The sequence below is a fragment of the Populus euphratica genome, unplaced genomic scaffold (assembly GCF_000495115.2).
Source record: "Populus euphratica unplaced genomic scaffold, PopEup_1.0 scaffold47.1, whole genome shotgun sequence".
NCBI classification, from domain to species: Eukaryota; Viridiplantae; Streptophyta; class Magnoliopsida; order Malpighiales; family Salicaceae; genus Populus; species Populus euphratica.
Window position 1 is genome coordinate 221,132 of NW_011499925.1, and position 5,955 is coordinate 227,086.

Consider the following 5,955-nt stretch of genomic DNA (forward strand, 5'->3'; position numbering starts at 1 on the left):
CATACTGTGTGGTATAATCGACAATTGTGCTATGAAAGGAACTTGATTTATTGTTAACATAAGTTATAATCATGAATGCCTGACAATATTTACAAGTATTAGCATTAATCGAATAAGATAATCAATGTAATCATGTTAACAATTTATAATATGATTGGAACCTCTTTTGTGTATGGTTTTCAATTGAATAATAAGAATTTATACTATACTTGTTTAACATATCATTAGTAGGTCATCTAACCTTGACATTTATTGTTATAATTATTTAATCCTTATGTTAATCTTTCATTTCAAAGTTCTTATTAACTTCTTCTTTTTCTTCTTTATTATAATTAGTATCAGTACTACTACTACTACTACTATTGTTGTTGTTGTTGTTGTTGTTGTTGTTGTTGTTGTTGTTGTTGTTGTTGTTGTTGTTGTTGTTGTTGTTGTTGTTGTTGTTGTTGTTGTTGTTGTTGTTGTTGTTGTTGTTGTTGTTGTTGTTGTTGTTGTTGTTGTTGTTGTTGTTGTTACTATTATTATTGTTGTTATTGTTGTATTATCTTATATATAATTTATACAATTAACCTCCTTGTGGTTTTACCCCGGTATTGCCGGGTTATTTATTACTTCGACACTCCTGCACTTAGATGAAGACATTAATTTTTTAATCGTGTCAATACACAACATCATACATGCACAAGAATTTATTTATTTTTCATATGAATTATAATATTTTATAATTTTCTTGAATTATTTATAAAAAAAATTACAAAGTCAAATTAAATTATCATTGTATGGATGCTTTTAATGTTTGAAAATGAGTTAATATAAACATAATAAATTTATGAAAAGAATAATAAATTTGCAAAGAAAAATATTTTAAATTTATTTATACTTTAATATATTCCTTTTCTAATAGTTGTTTTTAATAGAAGTTGATCTGGAATGATGTAATAATCCAATTAAAACTTAATGATTTATTCAAAACTTGTGATCTGAGTTTTGAGATGGGTTAACCATCGAGCTAAATTTAAAAATTATATTTTGAAGACAGAAAGTTCATGAAGTAGAGAAAAAAGGATGGAGAATTAAAAAAAATATTGGGATTTGTTTTGTTTAAATTAAGAAATGAATTAAGAATATTATTTAAATTTAAATTCATTATAATTTCATTAAACATATGAAAACTCAGATATATATTTATCAAATTAAATGTTATAACATAGTGTAGAATATTATATGAAGTTAAGTATATTTTGAATCCATAAAACTATAGCTATCCTTTTAAAATTTTCTCCTCTACATTTATAAATTTAACATATTTTAAACATCATAAATTAATTATAAATATTTAATGAAATATAAATGTATTTTCTGCATATTTCCCCTCAAAATCGAAAAGGTTTTCCAATATTTTCAAGTTCTAAATTTAGGAGGAAAGAAAAACGTTGAAGCGAGAGGGCAGGAAGCGTTACAACTATGAGAAGACTAGCGAAGAAAAGAATCCTGACCGTTAAACAGTGCCAGGTGAGATTGTCGGTGGAGGAGGAATCCAGGTGGCATCCTCTTATTTGGACCTTCCAGCCTGGCGCTTTTTGGATGTCGCGCCCACAAGGCACGAATGGAACAAAAGGAAAGGCCCCCACGGTGCTAACTAAACACAAGCTGTTTGAACTTTTGAAGCTTCACCTTGATTTCGCCCTCTCAGTTCAATTAAACTACGAGAATGCCCCAAGGTTTAAGCATTTTTTGCGGCCTTTTTTCTTGCTGCGCCGACACACTGCCAACAGGGCAAATCATCCATTTTCATTGACTAATGAAGGAACCTTCTTGATTTAAGAGTAAATTATAACTTAGTCTTTGTAGTTTAACAAAATCATTTAGTTAATCCTCATAGTCTTACGAATTATATATTTACTTTCTATATTTTCAAGTTTATTTCTAATTTAATATTTTTTTAATTTCATGTTCCTTTTCATTTTATTTTATTTTATTTCTTTCAACCATTAATGGGTTCAACAAAAATAGAATAAAGAAAAGAGATATTTAATGTAAAAAAAAAGGTATTTTTGGAAAGAAAAAAAACTATTAATCTTTAATTACCCTAAAAAATTCAGCATTTTACTTTTTTTTATTAATCTTGTAAAAAAATGTACAAAATAGACACTCTTACTTAAAAATTCACATGCAACCTTCAAATTCTAAAATCAAAGAATTCATAATAAAAAACTCTTAAAAATAAAAAATATCAAAGTTATAACTATTAATAATTACTCAATAACAAAGTTAAAGATACAGCGAGGATGAAAGAAATTATATTTAGTCATATTAAAAATAAAAAGAATATCTTTTTATTTAAAAATTATTTTATTTAATTTCCTCTCTCACTAGTTGAATGTTTTCATATATTAAAAAAATGAATTTTCTCACCCATTTATCTCTTCTACTTATTGATATATATTTTATGGAGAGTTATATCTTAATCATAATAAAATATTTTTATAAATTAAATAAAAAATTTGTTGATAAAAATACCAAATTGACAAAATACCACCACTAACTTAAAATAGAATTTTAATTCTGAAGGAATGATGCCATGAAAAAGCATTGATAGTAGCTCCTAACAACACAATCAATTAAGTGTACTATTTTCTTTTAAAAAACTCAAATGTGCTATTTTTTCAAAATGCTTTTGAGAAAGTGCTATTTAAAAATAATAATAATTATGTCTGTAATTTATGCCTTTGAATAATCCTTTCGCGTATGTTGCAGCTAATAATAATTTAAACATTACTATTTTTCAAAATTAATATGATTAAATTAAACTAAAATGAATTTAAAGGGAACATGAAATTATTGATAAAAATATTAAATTACAAATAATTTAAAAAGCTATTTGAAAATTGAAATTAGAAATTACTAATTTTATCTTTGCATTAAATTTTATTCATAAAATTGGATTAGGATTTATTAATAGTTTAATTGTAGTCCATTGGGATTTTAATAGGATTCTTAACTTAGTGTGATAATTAATAATTATAAATAAAATTTCAAGAATAAATGATATTTTAGTACATTAGTTGATTTAAAAATGTAGGGATGATGTTTTGATTCGTGTTTGTCTAATAGAGAATTGATTAAAAAATAGATAATTTAAAAATAAAAAAATATTTGGCATAAATAATTTTGTTTAAGGGAAGGTAGTGATGATAGTTGAGTTCATATTTATCTGACATATTATTAATTTTAATAGCACAATTAATTTTTTGGTAAAACAAAACTTTTATATTTAAAAAGGAGGAATACACTTTCTTGTTTTTTAGGATAAATTAATCAAAAATCTTTTTAGATATTATCTTATCATATAGCATTTTATTTTGAACTATTTTCAATAAGGTTATAGTATTTTTTAAACATTCTTTTTGTACAGCCCCATTATAATGATACTTTTCAATACATATCAATTTGTATTATTGCATAATTAAATAAAAAATAGATTTTTAAAAAAATTATTAAATTCAACTAGATCTATAAATTAATTTACTAATTTAGTAGGCTAACCGTAATTGCTCGAGTCAATTCAAAACGTAATCATCTCAATATATATGTAAGATATCATCATGAAAAATAAATTTTTAAAATCAAATTGGATTTTATTTGAACCTGCCACTAGATTAGATTACATTAGATCAGCTTCCACCCAAATTAATTTCAAACTCTAGCCAAGTAAGGGTTTGAGTTAAGAAGTTACCACGTTGCCAGTTGGGTTGAGCTGGTTTTGGTGACACCACCAAAATGTTTTCCACAACAACTCATGGACTATGTAATATTCTTATATTAAACTCATGAGCTATGTAATATTCTTATATTTTTAATATGTTCGTGTCAAAATTATTAAAATTTATCAAAAATATATATTTTAATAAAAAAATACCTAGTAAAAAATGAAGTGTTTTGTTAAGATAAAATAGTTTTACTTAGAGAAATGTTTTTTTTCATCCTTATTTCAAAACAAAATATTGAAATTTGTTAGATGTGTGTTTTGTTTATTTTAAATATTATTAATTTTGTATAAATTATGTGTTATTCTCACAATTTAACATCGAAACCAAACATGCCTAGGAATTTGACTAGTACACATTAAACCTTGAATAAATACCAATCAATTTAACTTTTTTCCTTAGACAATGACAATATTGATAAAATCAAACATGTTATAGTCATTGTTTAAAATAATTTATCATATTATCTTAGAAATCATTAAAAAAAAACCCTAAAATTTAGGCGAGCAAGTCATTATTCATCATTGTTTATGAAACCTTAATTTCAAGATATCAACTTAAAATGTGATTAATTGATAATTAACTATTATTTAACATTTGTTTTAACATTTAAAAACTTGTTTAACTAAGTTTAACACTAAAACTTTAAAAATTCCTAAATTACAGTTGATTGGTTATTGTATATTAAACTCTAATTGAATAGTATATGATTGCAATTTGATCAATTGATGTTGAACCCCACTATAACTTATATTTAACCATTATTTAATATGATTAGGTAATTACACATATTTAAAATATTGTTAAGCTTTATATAATTTTGCATTGTCTATCATTTTATGATACAAAATACTGTTTATTATTGCTCACTATGGCAACAAGTTATATATTGAGAAAGATTGTTGTTATGAATATATTGCTTATATAGATATATTATTCATATACAAGTAAGTTTTTGACGTAGACTTATATGGTTTTCAAATAAATAATGATAAAGTATCAAATATTTGATAATGCACCAATGTTAAAGATATTGAGTTTGCATGAAGGCAGAGATTAGATTTGTATCTATATTAATGTTGATCATATTGTTGATCCTTCAACAACAAGGATGTCAAGGTGTTTCACAATTAAGCTTGATGGCAATAAGCAAACTGGAATAAAATGCTTCAAGGATGTTGATATTAATAATAAAGTCATACTTGATTTTGTTATCAATGATTTGGATCTTGATGGTAATGATGTTATTGTTGGCAACAATATAGATATTAATAATATTAATAGGAATGTAAATAATAACAATTTAAATAGTGAAAAGGTTAATGTTGGCACTTGAAGCATGCATGATAAGACTCATAATGAATTTACAAAATATGAGGATGATGATGTTGAGAAAGAAGATGATGATTATATTTCTTATGATGAGAAAGGTTTTGAATTTTTTAATGGAACAAAAAATGAATGGATGAATAGCTTAAAAGGTTATTTATGTAATGGTGAAAGTTTGGATGGTGGTTTAAAATTAGAGATTAAGTGGAAGATAAGCAGTAATGATGATATTTTGATATTGAAAGTAGTGCAAAATCATATAGTAGTCATGAGAAAGATAAAGATAAGAGTGAAAAGGTTATGAATAAGAAGAAAAAGTAGAAGGTTAATCTCGCATCTTATTTTAAATGGAAGATATTTAAAGTGAAAGTTAATAGATCAATAAAGTTCAAGAAATGCTAAAACTTTAGAAATATTAATTGTTTTAGAGATGTTTTAAGAGAATATAAAGTGAAGTGTGGATATCATATGAAAAGATATATTAATCAGAAAAAAATGTTAGAGTTACATATACTAGTATTAGTGACACGACTAAAAGATTGATGTCTTCTCCTAAGTGCAGGAGTGTCGAAGTAATAAATAACTCGGCAAGACCAAGGTCGAACCACAAGGAGGTTAATTGTACAAATTATAAATGACAATAGTACAACAACAACAATAATAATAGTAATAACAATAATAACAACAATGACAATAACAATAATAACTATAATAATAATAATAATAGTAGTAGTAGTAGTAGTAGTAGTAGTAGTAGTAGTAGTAGTAGTAGTAGTAGTAGTAGTAGTAGTAGTAGTAGTAGTAGTAGTAGTAGTAGTAGTAGTAGTAATAATAATAATAATAATAATAATAATAATAA